The following is an 8,892-nucleotide window of genomic DNA, read 5'->3' as shown; positions in this document are numbered from 1 at the left end:
AACCCTTTCCATGCTTTTCCATTCCCTCCAGTTCTGAAATACATTGTACACATACATGGTCTGACAAACAATTCTTTTGAAACTTCCCATTCCCCCACCTTTATTCCTTTAGAAATGAAAATATGGTCAATCCTTGATTTTACTTTCCCGCACTCACTGAAATACGTAAACTCCCTCTTCCCTTTACCCCAAACTTTGAATTCGTCCCTTAAACTAAAATCACTCAAAAGTCTTTTCAAAAAAATGCCCGAAGCATCTGGTCTGCTCCTTTCTGCCCCTCCCCCCTCATTCAGTATGCAATTAAAATCCCCCACCACCAGGGTTTGTACTCTCCGTGGCAAAAAAATTTCAATTTCTCAAACAAATCTCTTCTTTGTTTCTCTTTTGGAGATGCATACATATTAAATAACCTGAACATTTCCCCCCTCCATTCAAACAAAACAAACATTAACCTTCCCGGTTCTATCACCACATGTTTACAGATTTTAAATTCGTGACCCCTAAACAAAATCCCTATCCCACTATTTTTATTCTCCCGGCTCCCAGACCACAGAGATTCTCCCCACACCCAAACCTCTTTTCTTGGTGGGTCTGAAATCCCACATTCTTGCAGGCAAACAATGTCATTTATTTTTTTCGCTACCAAGTCCAGAATCCTAGCCCTCCTAGCCGGGCTTTTCAAACTTCTCACATTAAGTGATGCTAATTTTAGAGTCATTCAGCCCTTAGGAAGAGAGAAAAACACCCCATACCATCATGAAAGTGAAAAAAACCATACTCATCTTAAGTCATCCGTGGGGGAAAGGGGGGGTGGTAATCCCTCCTTGTCATTGAACCCGTGCATAAAATTTTCCATTTGGGACTCTTCCAAATACGTTGCACTTTGGCCCCCCGGTGATCCCTGCCCATCCGGCGCACCAGAATAGGGTGGGGGGAACCCTCCCCGGGACGGTACACATTTTCCGAGTACTCCTCCTCTCTGCTGCTGCAAGATGTCTCGCTGGCAGTACCCGGTAGAGCCCCTTCATGGCACCTCACTTTTGAAGGGGAGCTTCTTTCCTCCTTCTTCTTTCGTTTTCCTCGGCATTCTTCTTTCTCTCCAGCATCCAGTACGTCCATTATTCCTTCCTCCTCCTCCTCTGTTTGGCGCAGCTCCTCCTCCTTATCTGCTACCTCAAGAGTCACCGCCATGAGAGGCTCCTCTCCTTCTGCCAGCATCACATCAGAGTCTGTATCAGGCAGGTCTGTATCAGGCAAGTCTGTATCAGGCAGGTCTGTATCAGGCAGGTCCGCCTCCTCTTTCTCCTCCGTTCTGGGCTCCACCCCCTCAGCTTCAGGTGCTCCCCGCCTTGTCTGCTCGTCAGGGACCACACCTAGAACAGCCGGGTCACCGGGCGTTTTCTCCATACGCTGACTTCCATGTTCCTTGTCATAAGGAGATTCTGCAGAAGCAAAGCCAGCACTTTGCTCACACACTTCCAATCTTCCAACAGCCTGGGCATAAGATCTTTTTTTCATACAGTGTCTGGCCCTGTGTCCCCGCACAAATCGCAGCAGGTTGTCTCCTTGCACGCCGCTGTATGGTGGCCCTCTTTTTTGCATTTACGGCACACTGCTATATCCTTTTTTTCACAGATCTCCTGTGTATGCCCAAAGCTAAAACAAAACCTGCAGGATCTCGGCTGGTCTCGGTAAAACAAGAACCCCCGATTCTCACCAATGTTAAAATTCCCTGGAGGGTGCATGACTCCCCCAATTCCATCTGCACTTGTTCTTAACTTGCACCAATACCTGGTTTTACCAGTATAAATGCCAAAAAAGTTATTCAGCCTCTCCCCTCCCTTTTACAGATTCGCAATACCTAGACAGGAACATTTTTATATACTCTGGCGGTGTATACGGGTTGTACATATGAACAGTTATGGGGATTTCTCCCTTCGCAAAGCACGGCACCAGCTCAATTCCTTGCATGCAGTCCTCACCCTTGTCCATTCTGGCTTTTTCCATACAATTCACGCAATCCACGCTTGTTTCAAGAGTAACATCATAGAAACCTCGCCTCTGGAACTCCTGGATACAGTACACTTGTTCCTTCCTTATTTTTAACGTACCCTCCAATATAGTCAGCCACAGTTCCTCCAGTCTCAGGCCTCTGCGTCCTTCTTTCAGTATGAATCTTATCGTATTCGTGATGAATTGCGTCCTATTCTCCATCCTTCTTCTTCTTAAGGTCTTTCACCAAAAAAAATAGATACTTCTCATGGCTCCGCCTCCCGAGCTCTAAGCTTAGGCTTTCTCCAGCGGCGCCCCCTGCAGGCTCATGGCTTAAAACTCCCCTGCCAGGTAAGTATGCGTTGGAATGGCGCTGGGGGGCAACTAGCCCTGTCCCAGGACAAGTGTCACCCTTGTGGAGAGAGCAGCCTGGTCATTGGTGCAGCGGCAGCAGCCAGCAGCGGCAACCACCACAGTAGCTGAGGCCTAGTATCTGAGCCAGCACCTGCAGCAAGGATCAGCTTAGGCAATTCCATGCAAACATTTGTGCAGCAGCAGCAGCAGCAGCAGCAAATATTTGTCAAACAACATAGATCCAAGACATCCCCTCCCTAGAAGAAAAGCCCCTCCCCCGCCCATCCAACAAGCACCCAGAGAAGCCAAGCTTCGCAGCAAGGTACTTCTTATTGGTTTTAAAAGGAAGAAGCAATCACTTTGAACACCGCTCAGCTCTGTCATTTCAGCTGGCAGAGAGACAGACAGACAGGGGGACACCATATTTCTGGGGTGGCTTTCTTCATCTTCCCTACCTGCTGGCACTCTCTTTTTCTGACCTCCACTGACACCTGCTGCTGCTGCTGGAGAGGTGCCCTGTCCTGCTGGCACACTTGTCCCTTTGCCCCTTACCAGCATGGCTGCTTACCTGGCATTTGCATAAATATGTGTAGCAGGCTTCCCCCTAGCTCCCTTACCACCGCGGTAGCCATTACAGGATCGCGCGTGCACATTAAAGATAGCGCACGCGGTCCCAATGCTACAGAGGTCCTGAGTGGACTACAATTCCCAGCAGCCTCTGGGGATTGCCCTTTCACCCACATCACGTGCAGCCAGCCAGCAAATAGGGTTTTGCAGCTTCTCCTGTGGAGGAAGGATACAATGTTGCGGGGACCACGTTGTCAGTTGGAGCTGGGATCATGAAGGGGGAGGAAGTGTGTAAGGAGCAAGGCTCTTACACTAGGCCAGGTTACCCCCAGGTCCCAGGTAGGTCCCACTCCCAACTAGGTTAGTGGGTAAGTTCTTAGGGAAGACCCCTTAGATAGGGACCCTGCCCTTAGGTGTGTGTAAGTCTAGTCAGTGGCACAGCTGCCGTGGTGTGTGCTCTGATTAGAATATACCGAGTGGCTTTGTAGTGCAGCCACAGCAGTTATTTGGCTGTGTTAGTGAGAGGCCCCTCATAGGAAGAAGGGGGCTTGCTTTCTAGTCATTCAGTGTGTGTTATATCACCAGTGGCAGTTGCATGTGGTGAGCTGCCAGAGTCTGGGATCAGACAGAAGCTACAGGGAGAGTTCTTCTGCGTGCAGGGACTAGGGTAGAGGCATACCCCAGGGCCCAGTTAGTCCCCTATGACACCAGAGGAAGCTTTATGGTATAGGGTCGGCCTTAGGACAGGGACTCCTTCACCATATTTAGAGAGCAAGAGGATTTCTGTCTGACAGTACCTGACTGTCAGTACAACGTGTATCAGAGACTGTGTTCAAGGTTCATTCCGGCTGGAGATTCTTTTCCCTGTGGAGTCAGCATGTGCATCCATTCCTGCAGAGAGCAGCGCAGCACGCCATGGGATCACTGTGCGGTGTTGCTGAGTCCAATGATTTTCCTGACCAGGACTGGTCAGGGAGGTAGTATACATTAAGTGCACCACTGGGCCCCAACACAGGGAAGCGCTATCCCTCACACACACTTTCTTTACTGTTGTGGACACTCAAGAGACTGAGGGGTGTCAGAGTGATGCACTGTTATTCATATATTCATATATTGTTTGATGTTATGCAAAGAGAGTGAAGTTACAAGTCATGCTCAGTAAATATTGTTTATTCACACGTGTGTATTTACTGTATGGTTGTTCTGGTGAGGGCACACTCCCACCCCGTTAGGATCCCTCATCAGTGGAGGCGCTGCACCGAGTGTAAGTACATACCCCAGGTTCCCCGTGGCAGAAGCTCAGCTCTCCTGGTTGCCAAACAGGTACCGCACCACACTGAGAAGTAGTCAGATACACCTACCCACCCCAATATCACTTAGGGGGGGGGAAAGAGGGCTACATTTGGAGGCGCTGCTGAGATCCAGACCAGGGGTGCCCGAATTCAGTATAAATTATGTCGTTCTCATTATCATTGCCATCCTGCCAAGAAGTGTACGAATGGGCATTAAAGGGGCAAGTCCCGCCCTCGCAAACCCTTGCTATAGGACGAGTTCCTGCTGACACTCCCTTCTGTGATATTTGCTTAATATTGGGTCAGTACCCAGGCTTATGGGGTGCAAAAGTCTTAGGCTGCTGCGTAGATGCAGACGGAGTGTGGTGCTCAGTGTTGGTGAGGGCCGAACAAGATTTAATAAGAGAAGGAGGCCCATCCAAAATATTGCTCCATGGAACCCTCACTAAAGTATGGTGTCCTGTTATCTACCCTGAAATGCCAGGAAAACCAGAAGGCTACCCCCCTATCTATGCAGAGAGTCATAGTGTAATTGATGAGACTGTGATTAAAATGGAGGATCCCTCAAGCAGTGAGTCACATCTAAGATGGCGGATCCCTCCAAGTCGGGCGAGCACCAGGACTGTACAAGAAATTGTTGCAGAATATTGTCCGGATCTGGCGTGAAAAACAGAGCCCCGCCCCTGCGCTGTGAGTGGCTCAGCGCAGAGTCAGAACCACTCCTTGAAAGAAGGTGCTCCTCCTCTGGAGTCCACCAGGGGGAGCCAGCACAGTGAGTCTCAATCAGTAACTGCTGTCTCCACTAAGGACAGTACAGGATGCAGCGAACCACATCCGCAGTTGTATGGTGTTTGGCCAGCAGAGGGACTGTATGTGACATTTCTTTTGTGCCCGTGCTTACAGAAAGACCTTAATCTCTCTGGTGGTATGAACTTTGATCCCTATCAGCGACCACAAAGGGTTCAGGTTGTGAAAGTGGAAGGTAAAATGTACGTCAGGTGCCTATGCCTCAAGTGTGATTTTCCAGATGGCGAATTGAGCTGGGGACCCAAGTGTGCCTGCTGCGAGGCACAGTTCCTAAAACCAGTGCTGCTGTGTGCTACAGAACCCGCAGAGGAAGATGCGGCTATCCAACCTACCTCAACTACTGAGGGCCCATGCGCCCTAACCGCGGTTCCAGATTCGGTTCAAATGCCGGAACCACAGATGACAAGTGAAGCTGAGGACAAAGAGCCATTTGCCTCGCCTGCTGTGGGGCCGTGTGCCCTACCACTGCCAGTCCGGCCTACTACGATGGTACCATCGGTCCTAGGCTTGGGATCAGTACCTAATGACGACAAGGGTGAGTTGACTGCCCCAGGTGTGTCGGGTGTGAGCTTCCAGGTGACCGCGGAGCACGGTAGCTCCTTAAGTCTGGCCACCAGGACGATTGGCTCCACTCGGCATCGCGTCCTGACGGAGGTGTCCCCCTTAGAAGACCGCTGTCCAGTGGTGCGAGTGGACCAGTACCCACCGCCTATCGTCCAGGTGAAGAGGAAAGACAGCCCCATCATGATGTCCAGTGCTGCTATAAGTATTACTGTGACTGAAATGAGTGTGAGCCCGTACGCTCCAACCCAAATGGTCCCAGGACCGGGATCCAACGCTCCAGAGTTTAAAGACAGTGAGTGGACTGCCCCAGAAGTGCTGGGGACAGGTCCCAAGACAGTTGAGGTGGGAACTGACAGCATCCCCGAGGACCTGTTTGCCACCATGAATCACCGCAGTGGTAAGGTATCAACCCTGTACCCCCTGCAGGATGTAACAGAGACTTTGAGTACAGAGACATTGCTAATTGCTTGCTTCCCAGTGAAAGCCTCCCAGGTACTTAGGGACAAGGACTGTGTTGTTAGTGATCCAGTGAAATTTGCCTCCGCTAAGCGCGACATGGAGCGTTTCATTCGCCATGTGGTGGACCGAGGAAAAGGTCAAGACCTCCTGGCTTACCGCAACCATGCCACAGATGGCCAGGTAAAGGTCTGGCCAAGAGACACTGTGCTATTCCTTCCACCAGGGGGAGGAAGTAGTTCGGAACCAATGACTGTTACCCCAGAGCATAATTTCCAAGAGATTACCCAGGCGGAGGCTCACAAAAGTCAAAGTGAGGTACACCCACAATATCAGTTAGGGGCACCCCACAATTGGTCTCAGCAAGCAGCTAACACTCAGCTGGCCTCGGTTATCTTATGTGAACTGAACCCTATTGTTTAGAGTCAAGTGTGATAAGTTGTACATATCATGCCCTGCATTTTTATTGTATACACGTATGCTGAGTGACGTCGTTCCCCAAGCGGGGACGTTGGATTTTACACCAGGGGGAGAGTGTAGCAGGCTTCCCCCTAGCTCCCTTATCACTGCGGTAGCCATTACAGGAACGCGCATGTGCAGTAAAGATAGCACACACGGTCCCAATGCTACAGAGGTCCTGAGTGGACTACAATTCCCAGCAGCCTCTGGGGATTGCCCTTTCACCCACATCACGTGCAGCCAGCCAGCAAATAGGGTTTTGCAGCTTCTCCTGTGGAGGAAGGATACAATGTTGCGGGGACCACGTTGTCAGTTGGAGCTGGGAGCAGGAAGGGGGAGGAAGTGTGTAAGAAGCAAGGCTCTTACACTAGGCCAGGTTACCCCCAGGTCCCAGGTAGGTCCCACTCCCCACTATGTTAGTGGGTAAGTTCTTAGGGAAGGCCCCTTAGATAGGGACCCTGCCCTTAGGTGTGTGTAAGTCTAGTCAGTGGCACAGCTGCCATGGTGTGTGCTCTGATTAGAATATAAAAAGTGGCTTTGTAGTGCAGCCACAGCAGTTATTTGGCTGTGTTAGTGAGAGGCCCCTCATAGGAAGAAGGGGGGTTGCTTTCTAGTCATTCAGTGTGTGTTATATCACCAGTGGCAGTTGCATGTGGTGAGCTGCCAGAGTCTGGGATCAGACAGAAGCTACAGGGAGAGTTCTTCTGCGTGCAGGGACTAGGGTAGAGGCATACCCCAGGGCCCAGTTAGTCCCCTATGACACCAGAGGAAGCTGTATGGTATAGGGTCGGCCTTAGGAGCGGGACTCCTTCACCATATTTAGAGAGCAAGAGGATTTCTGTCTGACAGTACCTGACTGTCAGTACAACGTGTATCAGAGACTGTGTTCAAGGTTCATTCCGGCTGGAGATTCTTTTCCCTGTGGAGTCAGCGTGTGCATCGATTCCTGCAGAGAGCAGCGCAGCACGCCGTGGGATCACTGTGCGGTGTTGCTGAGTCCAAGGATTTTCCTGACCAGGACTGGTCAGGGAGGTAGTTTACATTAAGTGCACCACCGGGCCCCAACACAGGGAAGCGCTATCCCTCACACACACTTTCTTTACTGTTGTGGACACTCAAGAGACTGAGGGGAATGTGATGATGGACATGTGGGTGAGGGGATGGTATGCATTCAGAGTGATGCACTGTTATTCATATATTGTTTGATGTTATGCAAAGAGAGTGTTATTGAAGTTACAAGTCATGCTCAGTAAATACTGTTTATTCACACGGTGTGTATTTACTGTATGGTTGTTCTGGTGAGGGCACACTCCCACCCCGTTGGGATCCCTCATCAGTGGAGGCGCTGCACCGAGTGTAAGTACATACCCCAGGTTCCCCGTGGCGGAAGCTCAGCTCTCCTGGTTGCCAAACAGGTACCGCACCACACTGAGAAGTAGTCAGATACACCTACCCACCCCAATCTCACTTAGGGGGGGAAAAGAGGGCTACACATAGAAGCAAGCTGACACTGTCTGCTGCTCCCTGGATAGAGATAGAGAGATAGATAGAGAGATAGATAGATAGATCGTTTTTTTGCACCGCTCAGCAGATACATTTTTACTGCTGCTGCAGCAGCGACTCATATTATACAGTTCTTGGCCCTTTTTGTTTAGAATGTTTTTTTCATGAATTATATGTGTTTCCGTATTTCCCAATCCACCTGAATTTATTCCTAAATGTCTGCGCAGGTGCCTAATTGTCATTTCTCCCTGTTTGAGATGTTGCTACCTGGCTAGTTGGTGGGTGGGTGCTCCTTTTATGCCACAGTTATTGACAAGGCCCAAAGCCCAAGCAGTGGCAATAGCAGCTTGTCTGAACAAACACCTGTGCTGTGGGTGGTTGTTGTTGTTGATTTCTGTTTCTGTTTTTTCTAACAGTCCAAAAACAGGGGAGAGCGCGCACGCAGTCCCCCACTACCAGAAATTGTGCAGTCGAGTTTCCCGCATGTGGGGAAATCGCAGAGGTCAGCTAGCTCCAAGTGCAATGAGCAAGCCTCGCCCTGGGAGAGCCACCTGCAGGATCGTTTTTTTATTTTTTTTTTTCCTATTAAATGTTTTAATTCATACATATTTATTTACAGAGTTACTTTTCGGAAAATAACAAACCCCCCTTTCATTACAACAACCCATACTGTACATGTTGTTAATACATTTCATATTTCAACATTCAAATACATTTTATAATAAAGAAAAACTCTTTCACCTCATTAACTAGCACCCTATGCAGGGACAAACACCTGTCCTGTTTTCCCTCATCCAACACATTCTCCCTCTTTCCAGCTCGCACACTCCCCATATGCTCTTCCTCCGACGGTCTCCCACCGGAGGGGAGCACCGGCCTCTTCTCTCCGATACTCCAC

The 8,892-nt window shown here is 49.8% G+C and overlaps 1 pseudogene; it reads right to left on the bottom strand.

Moving 5' to 3' along the window:
* Positions 1-8,418: 8,418 nt before the first annotated feature.
* LOC142483935 (U1 spliceosomal RNA) lies at positions 8,419-8,559 on the bottom strand (annotated as a pseudogene).
* Positions 8,560-8,892: the final 333 nt, after the last annotated feature.

The sequence above is a fragment of the Ascaphus truei genome, unplaced genomic scaffold, assembly GCF_040206685.1.
Source record: "Ascaphus truei isolate aAscTru1 unplaced genomic scaffold, aAscTru1.hap1 HAP1_SCAFFOLD_397, whole genome shotgun sequence".
NCBI classification, from domain to species: Eukaryota; Metazoa; Chordata; class Amphibia; order Anura; family Ascaphidae; genus Ascaphus; species Ascaphus truei.
Note: the sequence above shows the minus strand (reverse complement) of the source record. Positions and strands in the feature narration are given on the sequence as shown.